At 37.9% G+C, this 21,904-nt stretch overlaps 1 long non-coding RNA gene across 1 annotated transcript in view; it reads left to right on the top strand.

The window, feature by feature from the left end:
* Window positions 1-20,334, top strand: part of LOC143940367 (uncharacterized) — a 122,545-nt gene extending 102,211 nt beyond the window's left edge. The window contains exons 2-4 of the long non-coding RNA XR_013263861.1: window positions 2,012-2,144; window positions 10,527-10,635; window positions 16,727-20,334. This is a non-coding gene — a long non-coding RNA (uncharacterized LOC143940367). The remainder of the gene's footprint in view (window positions 1-2,011; window positions 2,145-10,526; window positions 10,636-16,726) is intronic.
* The last annotated feature ends 1,570 nt before the right edge of the window (window positions 20,335-21,904 follow it).

Below are 21,904 nucleotides of genomic sequence, written 5' to 3'. Positions count from 1 at the left end.
TTGCATAACCCAACACTGTTATTTGGATCAAGAATGCCACATTTATAAATGTGTATGACTGTATAAATTAGGCACTTAAAATGCCTAAATAAAGGAGCTTAAAGTACAGCCAAAGCCTGTTTGGCTGTACTTCTCCTGTGGATCACAGGAGTGCAGTGCGTTCTGAACTCCTGTGACCCGTTTTCAGCCAACAGTGGGCTGAAGCCTGCTGTCTGCTGATGTCACAGAGCTGGTCCAGGATGGGTAAAGATCGTGACCATATGGTCGGGATCCACCCAGGAGCCTGGACCGGCACCTGGCTCAGCCTCTCAGTGATCAGCTGAGACCCTGAGCCAGCCACTCCTGCAACCTTCACAGCCCAGCGCTCCAGTGAGCGCAGCGGGGGGCCAGAGCAGAGAGCTGGTGACTGTCAGTCACCAGCTCTCTGCTCACAGAGTGCTGAGAATCGAGCGATCAGTGTTGTTTGATTGCTTGGTTCTCAGTCTTAGAGCTGGTGGGGTAAAGATGCAGCATTGGACCGATGCTGCATCTACCTAGGTAAGTATGATTCTTAAAAATTCCCAAACTTCTCTTTCAATGTATGCCCTGATGTGTATATAGTAGAGGTATCTTCTGTCACTGCAGTGCCACTATTCCTAGTGTTTTTCTTTCTGTTCATATTATTCTGGACTCCAGAACCAAACACAGATGCATGATCTATTTTCTGATACACCATATTTTAGGCTGGGTACACAAGTAGAGTTTCAATGAAAATTTTTAGGAAAATATGTTCAAAAATTCTCAGTACCTTCGAATGTGGTTCTAAAGTAGTTCAAGATTTTGTTTGCTTTTTTTAAGTGTTTATGAAGGTATATGTTTTTCTTAAAATAATAAACATGTTGTGCTTACCTGCTCTGTGCAATGGTATTGCATAGAGTGACCCTTACCTCTTCTGTGCAAGTTGTGTTCTGTGGGGGCACTCTTTTGGGCATGCACCTGAGCTGGGCTGTGTGGGTCCATAGACACAAATAGCATGGCTTGGCCCTGTCCCCTGCTCCCTCCTCATTGGATGTGAATGACAGCAGCAGGAGCCAATGGTTCCCACTGCTGCCTCTGTGTCCTCTCAGAAGAGAGAGAAAGAGCTTGTCTGCTGCAGCCGAGCTCTGGATTAAAAGAGGAGCCAAGTAAGTACTAAAGGGGGATGCTGATCATGGAAGTTTTTTTTATCCTAATGGAGAAAATGCATTAAGAAAAAAAAATGCCTTTAGAACCACTTTAACATTTGATTTTTAAATGCATGGACTTTACTGAACAAAAAGCATATACACTGTTAGAAATTCGAACATTCGAAAAAACTTTTCCACCCTACTCCTTTGAGTTTTCTCACAATAGCGGTTAAAAATGAATGTCGATTTGACCCTACTAATGATTAGAAAAAAGAACGTTCTTAGAACATTCTTACAACAAAAACATCAAACAGAATTCTACTAGTGTATACCCAGCTTTAGCTTGACCTCTTAGGGCTGCTCCACTTTTTGCCAGTTTATATTCAATTTATATTGCTAATAATATCAAGATTGGTTCAACTGTCATTTTCTTTGTATAAAGGTGAGTTATCATGCTTTTGCCAGACTTGTGTTCACATGAAAAAGTCCGGTTAAAATGACTTTCTACATGCATAAAACTTACACAAAGAGTAAAAAGCACTTAACATATAATGGTACTTATAGGATAAAAAATTTAATACTACCCACTCCATGAGACTCACTGAACTTTCTCGGTCACATGAAGTATTTTATGAAAGATCGCACAGCAACTTTGCTAAAGTCAGACAGTTCACTCTCTTTACCTTTTGTTACAGGAGCTATAGGAGGGTATTTACTGCAAACTGTGATGAGTAACTTTCTCTTCCCCTGCTTCCTGCATTACCAATCACGCTCACACTTTCAAGGCAACTATGAATCTGATTGGTGGCTATGTGAGCCTTCTTAACTCTGGCTTTTTATACTGGTCTTCTCTATGTGAAAAGCAGCAAGATGTCTGTAGTGGGGGTTCCACTATCACCAGCAGGCGTGTTCCAGGAGCACCAGATTACTGAAGGAATGAAATGCAGTGGATTGGAATACTACAGCAATTCCTGGATGAAAATCCAAAATACTCAGCAGGTAGGCTATGCTCAATGTATAGAATTGTGATAGAACTTGAGCTTTTACTTGAGCTCAGTGTAGACTGTTGTTTGCCGCTATAAGGTATTTCAGCCTAATGTTACGCTGAGAAAGTCGGCAAATGACCATTGTGTCCTTAAAGGAAATACAGTTTATAATGCAGTTATCTATTCACTTAAAATAATTTTTTTTTTGGTGCAACCTCCAGACCTGTATTTGTCTTAAAATTAGCCTCATGTATCTCCTTGCACAGCAGATTGGGATCCACACAGGCGAGGAGGATAGAGGAATTCTCCCTGCTGAGACATTGTATTCTGACAGCAGGTACTCGCTGCCTCTTGGCTGCAGCCGCTGATCGAGATTTTTTTTTTAAACAAATCCGTTCGACACAAATCGATAATTAGTACGACTTCTGTCATGCAGAACCGACCATATTTCAATCCATTTATTGCCCAGCTTTAGGGCCAGTCAGGTGTGCTGTAATAAGCATTCTCATATCAGAAAAGAGCTGCCCTCGCCAGCCTGGTGCTTTTGCTTTATTAGCCAATCAGCATGCTAGTATGACTTTTAACAAGCCTTCTTGGCCAAGCCATACTGCAAGTATAATGGAGGTGAAGTATCTGGCTACTTCTGGCAGGGTAGTACATAACCGGCTCCACAGTTTACAGATTTGAAAGGTAAAACACCCTTAGTGCAGGTTCACACTGATGTAATTTCTGATGCAACTTGAGTCGCACAGAAACGCGTGATAAAGGAAGTCACATTATTTTCAATAATTTCATTAATCATTTCAGTGTCCATTCACATAAATGCGACTCTGTGCGCATTTTTGCACTGAAAATCGCAGCAAAAGTGTATTGCAGTAGTGTGAACTGGGCTTTATTTCAGCTGTGTATTCAGCAAAGTTAGTAGATCCCCCACCCCCACATTCAACACTCAGTGGTGTTGATTTATTATGGAGGTAGTGGCTGTTCACTTTGCAAAAGTCACGTTAGTACATAAGGTAAACCTGTGTTTAATTTAAATATTTAATCATTCGGGAGCGTGATAAAAAAAAAAAAAAAACATCCTTTTTGCTAACACATGATAGATTGACTGAAGCAAATTAAGCTCATCAAATATTTACAGTGAAATGTGAAAGTTCTGCTTAAAAGAGCTACAGATAACTTTGCTGAAATAAACAGTGAATATGACTTTTTTTTTTTGTTTCTATCTCTCTGCAATAAGACTGCATTTGTTCTGATCTAAAAAATAAAATAAAAAAATTGGTTAATAAAAAATGATAATAACACTCTCCAGTGTTGCCAAATGCCCCACACTGTGACTTAACATCTGATGTGCTACTAGAAAATCAAAGCCGCATATCACATAAATATAGCAAAGCATGCTTTCATTGTTTTGTGAAATGAATTTGTGGAATTCTTGTATTTTATTTATTTTTTGTTACTGGGTAATTCCTTATGGTACAGCATGAGGAAAGTTGTGTTCATGCGTCTGAAGTACTACCTAGGACAAGTTTACATTATCATACAAATCATTTGCATTTAAATGCTACAGGAAAACAAATGATTGAAGATCCTTTGCCTATTGCCATTTATATTTGGCTAATCAAAAAAAAAAATAATAATAATAATTTCTCAGCCTTGCAGGATTATTCCTGTAAATTTGTTTTCTGCAGCATATTCTTAATAGAGAACAAAATGATCCAGTTAAGTTTATTTGCAAAGCTACCTGTTTATGAAGAATTATTAAGCAGAGCGCATGATTCTTTGCTTTTGTAGTATTCAATATGCTAGCCATGTTACAGGCCCTATAGATTAGGTAAATATGGCTTATAAAAATGTTAAACCTATTTAGAACAGCCCTGTGCTGGCCTTTTTAACCCCTTCATGCCCTCTGCAATGCGTCTCCTTGTCTGTGTGAGTCACTCCAGTATACAGCTGTGTGCACACGCTGTATGCATTAGGGGAGGGGGGCTTGTAGGATATCCCCTTCCGCATTCCTGCCTTTAGGTGCGTGTGGGGATGGATTTATATTCCAAATAGAATCTCTTTTGGGTGCTTGATGCTTGAGTAGGAGGGACACGTCATGTCGTGGTAGACAGCAAAAAGATGTGACAGACACCAGCAAAGCCTGTTCAGTTCACTACTGGCATTATGCTACATGTGAGAAATATGTGTGGTCTTTTTAAAATGGCCTTCCCCTGGCATGCCTGTAAAATCACACTGCTTCCGTTTGTGAGTCATGCATTCATATCCTCCGCTACAGAGGTTGTCTGCCATGCTTTTATCCAAACATAAGTCATATCTACTAAACCTGCGGCCCTGGTGTCCAGGCTGAGCAGGCAAGCTGCTAGCATGGCTTCCAAGCATTCAAGTGATATACGACAACTGTTCCTCCCTCTCTGAAGACAAGTACAGACTGGTGTTAGCTAGAAGCATGGGGAATAAGGACTTTTACTACTGACGAAAGCATATGGCCAAGTAGTGCATTTGAGGTCAGGCAAATGGTGAGAGCCATGCGGTCTTTGAGTTAAAAAAGCATAGGGCTATAAAATGCCGCCAAAATAAGGAGGGCTACCACTGCTTTGTTGCAGTTTTAAAAAGAGAAACAGGGAAATGCTAACATGTCACACAGATATCTGGATATATATGTGTGTATGTATATATATATATATATATATATATATATATATATATATATATATATAAACACATACACACATACATTTTTATAATATCTATCTATCTATCTATCTATCTATCCATTTATAATATATACATATTGGGAGGGAGAAAAAAAAAAACATGCTATAGGGCTTGATTTACTAATAAATTAAAACTGTATTTGCCTCAAATATCCAATTGTACAGTAATTGTAAATTGTAAGTCTGAACTGAATATACAGGGTGACTTATGTTTGGTAAAATCCCCACCATGATTAGGCCAGCCTTGATCAACTTTTTTTACCCCAGAAGAACCCTTAATAATTTTCAGGTCTAGGAGAACCTTAACATAATTTTTAAGGTCTAGGAGAACTATACTATGTTTTTCAGGTCTAGGAGAACTATACTATGTTTTTCAGCTCTACGAGAACCTTCGAATATTTTTTAGGTCTAGGAGAACCTTTTAGAATATTTTTTCAGGTGTAGGAGAAGCATATAATATCTTTCATGTCTAGGAGAACCATACAATATTTTTTCAGGTCTAGGAGAACCTTATAATATTTTTTAAATCTAGGAGAACCATATTTTATTTTTCAGGTCTAGGAGAGCCCCTACTAAAAACAAATCACAAGGAATATGCTATATATGCATATAATATATTTCATGTCTAGGAGAACCATACAATATTTTGTCAGGTCTAGGAGAACCCTTTATAATATTTTGTCAGGTCTAGGAAAACCATATAATATTTTTCAGGTCAATGAGAACCATATTTTATTTTTTCAGGTCTAGGAGAGCCCCTACTAAAAACAAATCACAAGGAATGTGCTATTTGTACTGTTGGATGTTTTTACATTCTCTGTAGCTTTCTAACATCTTCTTGGCTATTTGAAAAAGTTTTCTTACACTATGTTTTATACCTAAAAAATTTTTTAAAGAAAAATGTATTGAAAGTGAATAGGGGGTAGTGGGAAAACCACACCTTACATTGCTGATCAATAGGAAAAAACCCTATAGTGGTGATCAGAATGCCACCATTACAGACAGCTAAAACGATTATTGGTAGCATTGGATCTTTCAAGAGACACTGGCTCCAGAACTATGCAGCCACCATCAAATGGGAGGGAAACTGCCACAGCTCAAGGAACTCCCAGAAATCTGTGGAGGAACCCTGGCTGACAATGGCTGGTTTAGGCTTAGTGTTAATTCTGGGGTTGCCCATAGCAACTATTCAAAGCTCTGTATGAAACAATAGAATTTTTCACCGCTTTCACGGCATTGGTTTTCTCAAAACAATGATGTCTACCAATGTATGACCTGAATTTTATTTTAAAGATTACATGCTATTAGACAAAGAAAAAAAAATTAGAAAATGGAATTTATTTTCGCAACTAGGATACAGTGTGACATTAAGCTGCCCATAAGAAGAAATAGGAAGTCCTTTTAAATTACATTGTCAAGCATTTGTATTTTGTTGTTACTAGGCCTCTGTGTCACTGTAAGATCACAAAAATGGGCCAACTTGACCACACAGCCTTTAGATTTTCCTTAGAGCTGATCTATTAGATCATGAAAATTTCCACACAACTATGCAGTGACCTACCTAACTAGCTATAAACTGAAAATTTTGCTTTATGTAGGGCCACACACTACATAGTTATGAACAGTTTTTAATGATCAAACATCAGATATAATGAAAATCTTTGAAGTTAGGAGAAGTTTGAAGTTATATTTTATACGGAACTATATAGAACATATACTTGCAAATTGACATGTAATAATCATTAATACAGACAGGAAATTCTGGGAGGTATGTGAAATAAACTGGAAAATTATAACATCCTCTCAGTTACCAGTCAGCAGATTCCAGCTGTAATCTGGTAACTCAAATTGGAAGAACGACAGCTGGAAGTTGCCTGGTTGCTATAGGCTGCTCAGACATTTTCCTTCAGGTTTTTATCCATCACTCCGACTGTTAAGCTGTGCATTATTACAGCACTGAAACAGGCACTGGAGGCTGGAAAAAGATCAGTGCTTTGTTTCATTGCAGCACACGATGGGAAAATCTTGGCACAGTTGGGGTTAAATGCACCATGGGCAGTATGGTGAGCTTTTGTGTACGTTTACCATAAAGATCTAGAATGGGCATTTTGTCTTTGTCCCACCCAGTTATGCTATGCTGCTCACTTGTATGGGAAGAGTGGAGCAGCTGGTGACATGTCACCGAGGAGGTTGCACTGGCCGCTGTCCTGCAGCTGTCTTGCTAGTGGAAGTACTAGTTCCTCCTTGGATATCCACACCATGCTCCGATTCATTCACAGATTGTAAAAGAAAGAAAGGGCAAGTCAGTGAGTGCAACCCCTCCCCCTATATGTACTCTTCCTCTCCCCCTCCTCCTGCCCCCTCACCTTCAACGTTATTTGACTCAGCAGCTCTGGGGACAGAGGCCCTGCGGGTCATAACCTCTGCAGTCTTCAAAGAAGCAGCTGTCCGGTCTCTCACTGACCAGCACAGAGAAAATAAACACTGTACCCCCAGCCATGCTGACACCTTAAGATGCCATTTCTGGCATGTCTGAGACTTCTGAGTCTGCACAGATCCTGATTTCTGAGCAATGTGAGCAATATGATCATAATAATAGTATTTGTGCTGAGAGAGCATAGGGAGCTGTGTCTGGTGTGGGGGGAGAAAGCTTGAAGCCTGGGCAGAGCTGGTTCACCCACGTGCTGTAGCAGCAGCCATTTTCTGTGTGAGTATAAACACACTGGAGGAGATCCAGCCCTGCCCAGATCCCCTCTTCCCCAGGTTTCTGGAAGAGGGGGAAATCACCAATAAATAAAAGCAGTTAGCCAGGAGGCAACCATACTGGTCAGATTAGCAATAACCTTTATGTAGATTTTCTCACCATAAAATGGCTTCCCCCAGTCCAGAATCAGATCAGCAGATGGTGGCCTGCCTACAGGATATGCACATCTTATGTTCCCTTGCATAAACTGTTGCCTGTTAAAAGACCCATTTTCTACAAATGATGAGAATAGTCTCCATAAATCGATGATTACATCTGCTGGAGTACGCCCCTACAGATTATACACTAGATAGATATTATGTGCAAACATTTACACACCCTCAAAAATTACATAACCCGGGGCTTGCTATACATCTTACATCTAGAAATACTAGTGCCGAAGCAGATTGTTTCAGGCAAATAAAAACGATGCCACGTTTGCATGCATAATTTTTATTACAATAAAATTCTTTACAAATGGATGCAATTAAATACAAAGTATATACAAATGAAGTATAAGGCAGCTGAATGTTTGTAATCTCAGTAGGACAGTTGATGCCACTTGGGTACAGGTGTCTGGATGGTAGCTGGGATCCTTGATGGGCACCTTAGAGCCTGGCCTGTGAATCTCCTCTGCTAGACATAACAGTGTCAATCAGGTTCAGACTGATGCCCTTTCATCATTGCACTGCTTATGTATTGTTTTACAGTAGTGCAACAGGGAAAGAGTGTCAGGCAGCCTGGGCAAGAAAACTACAGCTCGCAGTCCTAGAGACACAAAGGGTGCATTAACTCTTTCACGATACAGCGTGACACATGCCACAAATGACATCTGATCAGTTTGCAGTATGTTAATGAAGTAATAGTGAGCTTAATTACCAGCAAACTGTTTATACATGTGGACAAAAGAGAAATATGGTGGAAAGTTATAATGTACATGTCAAGTATGAGTAGTGCCTGGGGGCTCTTATTATGTATTAGGCTGGAGTTGCTGCATAGCAGAATTGATCGTGCTCTCTTCAGCCAACTATATTGAGTGTCTGTTCCCCACCCACTGAGCCCTTTCCTGGGCCTCAAAGGTCCCAAAAGACCACATCCACAGACCACCTGAAAATAGCAGGATCGGCCACCCACACTCTGCCCCTGCGAGCCCCTCCTATCCATCTCTCTCTGCACTCACATCACCAGCCACCACTATCACACATGTACTACCTCCTTAAAGAGATCATAAGCTCCCATATACTACCTCCTCATTCTACCCTAGGAAAACCTCGGCTTCTGCCCCTCCCAGGCCAATGCTAGACTCGCTCTCTCTTTTCTCACATACCTCAGACCAAACAGCTTATCACGTGATCTTCAATTACTGAGGGTCCCTGGCAGGGCTGCTGCTGATGGGAGGGGGCAGTGGAGGTTACTGCATTGTGTGCTAGATCTGCTTAGCAAAACTTTTTTTTTCTTTTTTTAGCAGTCTAAATGATACAATAATTTCATTTGAGTACTACATTAAAAAAAGGATATATTTAGGCAACTATTTATCTAGCACATTTGTATTATAAGTGTTTCTCTCCCCCCCCCCCCCCCCCCCCTCTCGCTCTCTCTCTCTCTCTATATATTATATATATATATATATATATATATATATATATTTATATATATATTTATATTAATATATATATATATATATATATATATAATATAATATATATAGTGTGTTTTTATATATTTATAGATTTAGATACTGTCAAAAAAAGTATACCTTTTTTATTTATTTACTTTTTTAATTTATTTAGGCTCTTGTATTTCTCATAAATGCTTAAATGGTACTGAAAATTAGGAAAGCATGTACATTCCATTCTACGCTGTTTGCTGCACATGAAACAATGTACCCTGAAGCCAGTGTTTGAGATGTGTGGGAATAAAGGACGAATAATAACATATATCAGCTTACAACAAACATGTAAAGGAAAAACACCCGATTTTCACTAATAGCTCATCCTTTCCCGTTTGATGAATAATCTACACAAACACACCTCCTATGATGTCTGCAGCAACTGCAAACATTAATAAAGCTATTCCAAATCAGCACAGCCAGACTATAAGGAACTTTTACTAGACTCTAAAGAAGCATGTAAAAATGCAGAAACAAGAGGCAAATAAAATGTTTACATTTTATATCATATGGCAAATGCACTTTTGCAGGAGGTAAAAACAACAAGGGGGTAATAATATAATAAACATAAAACAAACTAGCAACTAAAATGATCAGGTCACCAAAAAGGTATGGAAACACTTTTGCCTTAGACAATTTAAGAGGAAAAATAATGTTCATCGTGGGGGACACTGATGAGCCTCTTCACATAAAGAAGGTGTCTCAAAGAAAAGACCCTATAAGCAATATTGCACTACTACTCTGATGACAAAAGCAGAGGCAATATTGATAGGGTCACTTCCTTAAGGGCGGGAAGACAATGTCACAACAGACAAGAAGGCTGCAACATATAACACCACAGACCTGTTGGGAAGGAAATTCAAGGAATTTAGGGTTTATCTTCATGCAAACAATACTATCATTTGTGTAGATACTAGTGGTGCAGTCTGTTTATGACATCTAAAAAGGTTCAGTAAACTTTATACCGAATGCATAATACTGATACAAAGCTCAATCTAAAACTCAGTTTCATTTAATATCTAATCATTGTTAAACCTAGGGAAAAAAATCTGAAAATAATTCAAATGCATTAATGTTGTGGAATGTTGCCTTGGCCTCAGAAAACCCTGAAATACATATTTGAGATTTTTAGAAACTAGTCAAAGATCATGAAGTTGACATGGATACTCTTAGCACTGTAACATTTGTGTACTCTAACAAAATATTAAAAAGATCCTTGATATGATTGCATTTGTGTAATTCAGTGTTAATTACTTTTAACAGCTTCCTCCATGATATGCATCTGGTTAGAAAGGAATCTAAAGACAGATAAGCAGCTGTACTTTGGGGCAACATTTTGGTCGACAACCAGATGAAATTTTACTCAGTTGTGGTAAGGATTATTGTAAACTAAATCTATTGCATTAAAGATTATTTAAGCACATATTTACATTATTATGGCTACTTTACCATTTTCAGCTAACTTCTGCTGATGGCAACGTTCTATTGATACTGCTAGTTTAACCTTTCAGGAAATGGTTGGAGGGGGGCTGTTTTTCATTTTATGGCAACACCCCCCACCCCCTCCATCCCAAACGACCCCACACACACTCCCTCCTTCTTCCACAATCCAATCCCCTCCCCCTCTGCAACCAATTCACTTTTTTGACACTTGATTCCCCTCCTCTCCCTTCTCTTTTCTTCCCTCCACTGACTGGTTTTCCAGCGGATTAAATGAAAGTGGAAATGGGATACAATCCTGTAATTCATGGATTTCTGGCTAATGTATGCATTCCACATTGATCTTACTATTGCATTAAAGATTCCTCACGTTCCACAGAACAGTGTGAGACAGGCCTAGTCTCTTTGATGTACGATTCTAACCAGATTGGGAAAAAATAACTGATAATTAAGAAAACATAAGCTACGCTTTCAGTGCTCATCTGGTCAGCAGTGGGTTAACCTTGCTTTATAAACACATGCATTTCACATTTTTTCACATGCTGCTCCGAATCTTCAACAGTTTGTGATCTTTTAACTGTTGTTCCCATTAACCTTTTACCCCAAGACACTGGAGATAGCAAAAAAAGGCAGCAAAACAAAAACACAACTAAAACATTATAACCCGTGTTCCACTTCATGGTCACAGTCAGAGCAGTTCTCTGTGCTATTTTTATTTTACATCATTTTTAAAAAACCCTTTGTACAATTTTAATTCTAGCATGGCCATAACTGATATGCCCATCCATGTGGATATCTTCTAATGGTAATTTGTTTGATTTAGAAGATTATAATTTGTAGTCTTTTAATTTAGTTTTCCATTGCTTCTCTACAGGGTAATGCATTAGGCAGAACTTTAATACATAATAATGTAGACCTTTTTGAAGCAAATAGGGATTGCATCATGCAGAGATGACAAGTGCCTATAGCAGCAACAAGAAAGGCCCCAGCCATTCCATGGTTTTTGAAGATGTTTTGGAAAAGTCCAGAAACTGTATACATCATGCTGCTCAGTATGATTGGTGTCCTAATAAAGCCATCAATCCCAAGAATGTGTTAGCACTTATTATAACCAACTTTAAAACAAGACATTAGCTAAAGTCTGCTATTTATACCCCAGGAGTCAGATCATGTTCAGTTATGTTTAGAACCATACCCTCACTTTATCACATTTCAGATAGGGCCTTTGTCTGATTAAAGACATCAGCTAATAATATACTGTAGTCTTTATATTATTGGCCTCCTTCTATTCCTGGGCTCTTCAAATGGTCATCAGGGTTTTATTTTTTGATTATGACATAGAAATAAATGTATGCACAAACTGAATTTCTATTCGTCCATCATGCCAAGGATGCAGGTTTTTAGGTGCAGTCAGCTGATGCTCATAAAAAGGGGGAAAAAATAGGAATCGTTAGAAATATATATGCAACTCTTGCCCACAAACCCCAGAAACTCAGAGGCAACTGTGCCAACACAGACACAGTATGTACTTCCCACTGGTATATTAGAATGTACTGGTCTAGGTTTCTATTAATCTAAAGGTATTAAGGAGGGTGTTTATGTCTCATAGTCTATAAAGAGTTAACCAGTTCCTGCAATTCCAAGCATTCCAACATTGTCTAGTTAAACCTATACTGCATGCTTGTACAAATCTCCAGATATACAGGGGATTCCTGTGCCATGCAGGATCCAACCTGCCCAGGTGAGCACAAACTGTTAATCTAAAGGCTGTCAGTAATCCTTGCAATTCGCCTTTTGGGCTGGTTTTCTCCTGCAGCTATGCAAGATGCCCACAAGGTAGTACAAGGCTACTTTACCATTTCTACCTCATAATTATCCAGCAGTAAATAAAATCCTATCATGCTCAAAGTGGTGTAGAAAATTACCTGAATGAGTTAACTCTATAGTAGAATACATAGCCCCTGCTTGCCAAGGAGATGAAACTCCATATAGCATCTAGGTTACAGTAGAAGTAGACAAGCTTAAACTGTGGCCCAGAAATTCAAATAAACACAGATGGATTTGGGACAACTGCGTAAAAACGAAGGCATTGGTTAGTTCTGGATAGTATAGGGCCTGATATATACTCTATGTTGGCTATGGAATAGGGGGTGGTGTACTAGAAGCAGATGCAAACACCCACTAAATGTGTAGCAAGTGAAATGCTCACCCACAAGGGTCCAAGGTGTACATAGCGATCCTTCCCTGTCCCAGGCTGCTTCCTACACATGAGGGCTTCTTTTAACAAGTTTATGCAACGACAGGATGGAAGCTCTCCCGAGGCAATCCCCTCCCCCTGCACAGCCAGACCTGATTCACTGCATTCCTCAGCCCTCCCCCAGCCTGGAATCTGCACACACACACTACACACATACATGCTACACATACACACATAATAGCTTACTTTTTTCCCTTGGTAAATACAACAATATTTTTTCAATGATATATTGACAGCAATGCTCAAGCAGATATTTGAATTCACATAGGCTGATCATGACACACCCCTTTCTCTATTAAGATATGCAATATACGCCTGCAGTGGCCTTCTCACGCAAATGACAGACCTGGTGACTTTTATCTTACCAGCCATTAAAAAAAAAAAATCAAGCCCCTTTTTATATAACAGGAGGATGCTGAAGCCCTGCTGCTACTCATCTGTGTCAACACTCGGCACCATATAATCACTTGAAAACACCAACAGTCAATGCACTATTATTTAGTTTTGTAATGTAGTATTGTCAATGGCTAGGACAGGAAATCTATAGCACCAGCAGATCACATCACCAAATAAAAGAAAAAATATATACAAAACCACTCGTGTGCTGCAGTGTTGTATTTTGCACAGTAAAAGAATATACTGGTACATGTTGTATACATAGTCTGGGCTAATTAATTTCCCACCTAAACATCACTGCATCAAACAGTGCTAAACAGTGAATTAAAAACTTCCACACCTATCACCATGTATAATAGTATAAAAGCTATGCAAGAGATAAAAATGTAAGCACAATGCCACCAGGCAAGCAAAACACTGTGCAAATGTAGACAATGATGTGCCATGCCCACACATTTACAAAGGGGATACTACATCACGATAGGACAAAGCCTTGAGGCCTGAAGCACATAGATACACCAACATTTTAAAATGTGTGCATTTTATTAAATAGAAAAATACTAGAAATTCTTAACCCATCAGGAACATTCTTCTATGTGCTTATAAAAGCTATTTGGGTAAAACTGGATTCCAATTTGTATGGCAAGTTAATATCTACCAACAGCTGCAATTTCTATGGAGAATAAAAGGTAAATAATATCAAAAATAGGACAATGCTACAAAATCTTGTTAAAGCTGCTACTCTTGCAATTCTCTTGGAACCGTCAAGAAAAAAGTAATGGGGATCATCCTTTCTCGTAATAACAAAGCACTGTTGGAAAATTTTAAATGCAGTGCTCCTTTCACTGCTCCCTTATAGCACATTAAGCCATGTAGACCCCCATTTTGTGTAGTAACCATCAAATAACTATTTCCCTCTCTAAAATAATTTAACTACGTTTAATGCATGTTTCAAAAAGTCCAACAAAGCCAAATAAAAACATCTGCAATGGAAACCATCATCATCAATAAATTAATTTGTACAAAAACATACATAGATATACTATTTATATTTCGCAACATACACACACTAAATAAACCTACAGCTAGTACAAATATTTGTTTCTGATTCAATGCATGTTACATACAATATTTATTTGACACAGCAGGCAAGCATTGCATTACTGATGCTCTCCACACCCCTTCCTTCAATGAGAAAGGCTGAAGAAGGATTGATAGGGCCTATGCACAGTTTAACCTGCATACGAGAGGATATGTATAAACCTAATATCTGCCTGATTACAGAGTCAAAATTGACATTGTACATGTCATAATTCTTAGACTTGTAGCAAGGAACTTGCAAGCACACATTTCTACCTTAGCTATCAGGCCTTGCTTCTGGTTACAATAACAAATAGGCAAAAAAAAGATGGAAGCTGTGCTGGAATGAAATGCTTTGACAATACTATTGCACTGCTTTATTAAAAAACACAGTAGTGCAACACTGTCAGAGCATCTCACACCAGCTAATATCAGTCCTTACTATCAATGTCAGTACAATACATAAAGTTATAACAAAAATAACAAAATAAAAAGAATGGCACTATTTTGACTACAAAAAAGGGCAATTTATTAACTCCAACTGTAAAATCAGAGGTGAGTCCTGACATTGTTTTAAATAAACTGGGAAATACTAAACACATGCAATTCTCTAATTACTGAGGGCACATCATTAGAAAACATAAGGGGATTAAAACAAATTAAACCTAATATAAAAAAGTTACACATTTGTACCAGAAACTGTTTTACTTATTAACAGCAAAAATAGTGTTAGGGGCACTGACATCTACTTTTAATTTAAAAAAAAAATATTATATCAAGGAAACTGAGTTTAGTTAGTTCAATTCAACTGTACATGCAGTATACATGCTGCAAAAAAAAATAATAAAAAAATACTATAAAAAGGTGAGTTTCTTATTTCTACATTATTAAATGCAAAATGCAATATTTTGTAGTTAGTAAGTGGCTGCCAAGCCAAAAGCAGTTATTAAAGAATAATTTAGAAATAATTGGATATGCAGTGTGGCTTTCAATCACTATATATATATATATATATATATATATATATATATATATATATATAAACTTTTTTGCACAAGGTAATGAATATTGCCAGGATGAACACACGCAGTAAAAGGCAGCTACTTTAGGACTGTGATGGGGCCCTGCCAGCCAATGCCCTTTTAATATTGCACTGCTTATCAAACTTTCCAGTAGTACAACAGAAAAAGGGCCGCGGATGACAGTTGAGTTCCACGTATATCCAAATGCACATAGCTGTCACTCACACAGTGTACTGAACTTTGTTCCAACATAACCTTACCCCTAAATAAATAAATAAGCTAAGCCAGCTCTCATGTTGGAAAATATTAGTTCAATATAAAATGCTTGTTTTGAACACTTTAAGATCCCTAACAAAGGAGAAGTTTTAGAGAAAAATATTAACACTATATCTTTTTTTTAATTGTTTTTAAAAGTGTAATTTAAAAAAAAATATTTCTATCAAAGTCTATAAGTAATCTAATAAAAATTAGACAGAATTAAATGCATGCAAGAGTGGTCACAAAATACTGAAATGCAACTTTCTGTAAATAAATACTTTCAATCCCCCACACCCACAGGAAATTTTAAAAGTGAACACGGACAACACTAAAAGAAGAGATCACAAAAAAAAAAAAAAAATGACGTTAATTAGTGATATTGCAGCTTTGATGTACAAGCCTCGACATTCTACACTCCTTGTACATTTCTAACATTGCTACATTTTAATAGTGGTCAATTCGGGGAGTTTGTTGGGCTCCTGGGGATGAAAGATAAATAGAGAAAATGGAGACGTGTAATGATCTGTGGGAGGGGGAAACGGATCAGGCTTTGAAAACATTGCAACAAAAATAAAAAATTGGAATAAATAGTGATGACAAACCCACAGGCCAGCGATGACGATCTCAGCCCCCACTATTTATCTACGTTCCAGATAAAACAAATAAATAGCACTGTACAGGGAATAAAAGACCGTCTCCTACTCTCCTACATCGCTGACAGCACAAGTCGCTGATGGGGAAGATCCGCGAGTATGCTGCAAGTATTCGAATGTCACTTGAAGTCCAAACTTTCTAGGAGGCTTGAGAGGCAATTTATAGATTGACTTAAATGGTTGTGCATTGTGTGAAGTGATCGTCAGCCCTGCTTTTAGATCCCAGTGTTCTCCATGCAGTACAATCTTTTGACATTTGGGACCCTGTCCACTGCACACTTCAGATCTAATAACTTTCTTCTTTATTGGCCCCATTTCGGTACCGTGTGACTACAAAGACTCCATTTTTTTTTTCAGCAAAACGCATCTGCCCATTGGGAAAGTGAAAGAGAAGAATCTCTGGGAAGCTTGTTTCCAGCGAAGGCACATCGATGGGCGTGGATGTCGTATCTTGCAGGTTCTTATGTCCCCATCATTTAGAGGTCCCGCAGAGTAAAGCCAGGTCCACAGCCCCCCCCTCCACCCCCCACCCAAAGACACAGCAAGATCTCACAGACTGATGTTGATGATAATGATGAAATTAGCAAGCGGGAGCATTGCCTTTTCCGCTTTGTAAACCGCATGCACTAGCTGATACACAGGCATTCAATCTGCCTGCATACAATGCTGGGGAGCCTTACTGAGAATGCCTTCTAGTTGTGAGTGATCTCTCCAGCCCCTCCCATTGCTTGCCACTCAGGCATCTTATGACACCCGAACAGTCCGTGCAGCAACCTGGAGTGTCTACTTCCCTCCCAGCTAGGAGAAAGGACGCTGCCCCCCCTCTCAATGGACTAATTGCTTCTGCAAGTCTCACCACTCCCCTCTGCTCCCACCATTTCCGCTCACAACTCCCGGATGCTACTCACCAATGCTGAGCCCCAAATTCATGAATGGTACCTGGGCAAAAGAAGCACCTCCTCCTGAAAAAGTTGACTAAAGAGGCTAGCAAAAACCCCTGTCGCCCGTCATCATCCAAAAGGCTTCCTCAAGGCCACAAGCTACACATCCTAAGCCACCGCACCTCCCAAGAGATGAGAGAAGCGATTTTCCTCCCGGTACAAACCTCATGGCCTCCCAGCTCCATCCTCCATCTTTGACTAGTTGACATTCAGCTCCTGCTTGGACAGATCCTGATTTGCATACCCTTTCTCCTATTGGCCACAGCCTGCGCTAGTCTTTGCCACCTGCTCCTTCATTGGCTGGAGACTAAGGATATTTAAAAATATCATCTGCCCTGCAATTGGCTCTGGGAAGGTGCACGTCACAGCATGCTCTTTATTTTAACAATGAATGCACAAACACATTCTTCCATTCACAAATTTTTTTGGGTTTGCCCGCCTTTTTTGCAACTACATTTTCATTGATTTTGGTCTCAGCAGAGGGGTCTTGGAGAGTAAACACATCCATGAGGGAGGACACACACATGGGGAAACACACAGCACTCCTCCAGGGCAGCAGAAGGGGGAGGGGGATTGTGATCTGGGGTATCATGATAACACTAGAACACCTCACAAGCCCTTATCTTGGAAACAGAAGGAAAATGGCCACAGCATTACAATCAACTTCAAAAGATTAATAGCAGGTGACATTTCAATATAATTCCATAAAAAAATAACCAGTGCAGATTTGCAACAAAACACCCAAAACACAATGCATTCAATAGCTGTACCCTGTGCAATGGACAGCAAGCAATATAATGGATGTGCAGAAGAATAACTGTGTAGGGTATGTTCCAGAAGTGGCTAGTGAGCAAATGCAAATGTTAGAAAATTTGCAATAGAGCAACCATGACAACAAAAATTATGTATTGCACTTTTTTGTTACTTAAATTTCTCATACTGTGATTATAAATGATAATACAGTCGTAAAAACAATCAAACAATGAACAACTGTTTATTAACAGATAGGCTGCTTATGTTATAATAGGTTATGTGTTGATGAAAATTAGAATGGGTTTAATTGTAATTTTACTGACTAAAATGGGAGCGATTTAAAATTTGTTTTAGGCTACACAATAAATTACATTTTACACAGATGAATATCAATGCATGTATTTTACTCTACATAACTTTTGGTTGCTAATACATGTTTTTGTTTTTCCCTCCAGTTTGCTTTTTCATTTTTACAAAGATATAAATGATTAGGCTTCATTTCCAAATTGTCCATTTTTCATCGAAAGGGAGGGGTTTTCTTCTTGGTGGACCTTTGGCAGGGTTTTTTGGGAGATGGGAGAAGCAGTGGGCTGTGAAATCAGACATTCCTGTCCAATGGAGCTGAGATTATAGCATTGTTCTCTGGAAAAGGGGCTGCTTTTCTCTTCCATACCCCCCTCCTCATCTACAGGGACCTGATTGTGCAGTTAATCAGCAAAAAAAAGCGTTTGATGTAAGGCAGGGCGTGAATTCAAAAAGGCCAAGGGGGATTCAAAGGGGGATTTCTTCTGTCTATTGGAAATGTTATTCTGGTTTCAAAATGGTAGCCATTTAAAAATGAAATGTTCCCTGAAAAAAAAAAAACTTTGCAGAATGTCCTGCACAAATTATTTTAGAGTTTTCCTACTTTGCTGCTAGTGGGAAAAGTTGAAAAAGCATTATGAAGGGTTATAGGGGGTAAGGTAAACCGTCACAATACAACATATTTATTGTTTCCCACTTGTCCATGTAGTAAAAACAGTAAGCTATATGGTAGTAGTAAAGCCCTAACACCACACAGGCTGCTTTGTTGTGTGTGTGTGTGTTCATGTCTATATATATATATATATATATATATATATATATATATATATATATATATATATATATATAAATAAATGTAAAAAAACAGATACAATATAAATATATATCTATATAGATATAGATATATCTATATATAAATATATTTAAATTGCAAAATTGCATAGTCATGCAGTTTATATCATGAGGTCTAAACTAGGCAACAAACTTGTATATAATAAAATATGCAGATAATAAAATATGTCTTACCTTGTGATGACAAGAATATATCAATTCCATACTAAAGATCTAATTAACTCTTAGACAGCCAAAACAGCAGCTATCAGTTTGAGGGCTAGGAGTCGTAGGGGTGGTGATCTTTCCATGCAGTCCTGTTAAATGTTAAGAGTTGCTGAATTATCTGCTTCTCTTCCCCCTTCCTATTACACGTGCATTATTAGGAGGAGGGGAGATCCAGATTTAAAGTGGGAGCTACATTAAATAATCAGAAGAAATAACATGAGAGATAAATCAACTGCTTTTGCCAGATCTTGTTTTCTCCAGTGCAACCGTTCATGTGGCGTCATAGAGGGCGTGGACTGAAGTGTTTTTCTTTAAACTATATATCCAAGTACAAGGCATTCATCCAGAGTCTCTTTAACTCCTTGCTGCCTGTTGGTGGTCAGTCATAGCATAGCTCATCACTAATGTTTGTCAGTGTTTAAAGTAAAATCCTTTTTCTTTACTAACTACTTGCTGAAGAAGAAACTTTTATACTCATTTAAAATTTTTGACAAGCTTTTTGTGTTGGTAACCAAATGATGATGACACATACATCAGACACAATGAGTTAACCAAAAGAAATCAGCAGCTACCACTAAGAGCTTTAAAACCGATTTGATTACAATTCTCAAAACTATCATTTTCATTTTGATGTCACCTTTGTGCACAGAGCTCTATAAACAGGCTACGCTAACTTTAACACAAATTGCTCTAGTCCACTGTTTAACAGGAACAAAGTAATATTAAATATGCAGGAAAACATTTTCAAGGGGTGGTGATAATTTGACTTTTCTTAATACAGCTACTGGTTGCTATTAAGTTTACATTTTATACAGTGAAATAAATGACAATCATTCACTTACATGTAAATGTGTATGATAAACAGCATTTATTTACGATTGAATAAAAATATTTGCATAAAAGTTTAAAGAGTCTGGTATAATTATTATATGACCAGTTCTTCCCCATGGGTACACTTTGTCATATTTATTTATAATTGAATGTTCTACATTTCGCTGTCTACAAGGAGAGATATCTACAATCAAGTTGTCTGGTCAATATCCTTAATTTATATTATACACTTGCTGTTATTTTAATTATGCCATACAAGCCTTTATTTACATCTATTTACACCTTGTATATCATTTATATGTTCCCTTAGAAAACTGGATTAATAGCATATTTCGAATGTGTATTTATATATTCATATGACATTTTTTTCAAAATGATGACCCATGCAAATTTAGAAACAATTTATATAGGAGGTAAAAAGCAAACATTTTGTAAAGAAAACTACTTACTAAGAATGTGAGTTTGTAAAAATAATACTGAAGGGCTGTTTACTATGTTTTATTCAAGATTATAGAAGGTTATCCCTGTGGACTCTGTTGAGATGTTGTTAAACATCATTCCCAGAATGTCAGGAATTTTACTTATCTGCATTCTTTCTCAAATCAAGGTATTATGTGACTGCTGATTTTGTGCTTTTCTGTTCACTCTTCCTAATTCTCCATCAAAAACAGGAAGAGTGGACAGAATACAAGCCCCAAATCACCATTCTTTAAAAAGCCTTGTAAAAAGTCAGATACAAATCTTAAAATGTTATTTTGCACTGCTCAATTTACAATTTTTTGAAAACTCTTTAAATAATAGAATAGATAAAAAAGTAAATAAAATAACCCACCTACCTGATAAAACTATATGCTGAAAACAGATTGTTTAAAATATATAAAAAAATCTGTTGGCTGTTGTTTTTCTTCTTTGGCTAAAAACTGTTGGGCATGGAGAGGGTTAATGAGTCTCTGGGAACATTGATCAATATTGATGGCTGTGGAAGTTTAAATGGATTTGTTGTTTGTGGGAGGTGGGGGATCTCTGCTTTTTTTCCCCTTCTACTTTGAATTCTCCCTCCCCCCTCCTAGCTGGGAGCTTGGTCCTAATTGCATGCATGCCATTCCTTCTGGGTGGGTGGTATCACCTTTTAATTCTGGTCCTTTCCACAGGGAAGGCCTGTTAAAAAAAAATCCCTTTCATGTCTCCGAGAAAAAAAAAAATCAATACACAGGACTTGTCAGTGTGCTATAAAATGAGTCCTGTATAAGGACAACAGAATGAAAAACAGTTTAAGTTGTTTTTCAGAAGTATATTTTATATTTGATCAACAGGTACATGACAATAAAAACTGTTGAAACAGACTAATTTTCCTTACACGCCTCACAAATATTCTGAAAATTAAGCAAAAACTAATTTCACAACATGATTTTTTGCTGAAATAGTGTTTTTAAAGGGATTGATTAGCTCAGGGAGCTGGTTAAACTAATTATACTACAAAAGAGAATGCTAAGTGTTTTCAAATCTGTTCAAACACAATTGTTCTCAGCACTGTTATAAATGTTTCCAGGTTGTAACAAAGCAATTAGTTTTATTTCCAGTGTTTATTGACATTTAAAGTTAAGCCATGTAGCATCAAGTAGAATCTAAAGTCCATGGGGCAAGAATA

This window comes from Lithobates pipiens, unplaced genomic scaffold, assembly GCF_037356315.1.
Source record: "Lithobates pipiens isolate NorthernLeopardFrog02 unplaced genomic scaffold, aLitPip1_a1.2 Scaffold_3, whole genome shotgun sequence".
NCBI classification, from domain to species: Eukaryota; Metazoa; Chordata; class Amphibia; order Anura; family Ranidae; genus Lithobates; species Lithobates pipiens.
Note: the sequence above shows the minus strand (reverse complement) of the source record. Positions and strands in the feature narration are given on the sequence as shown.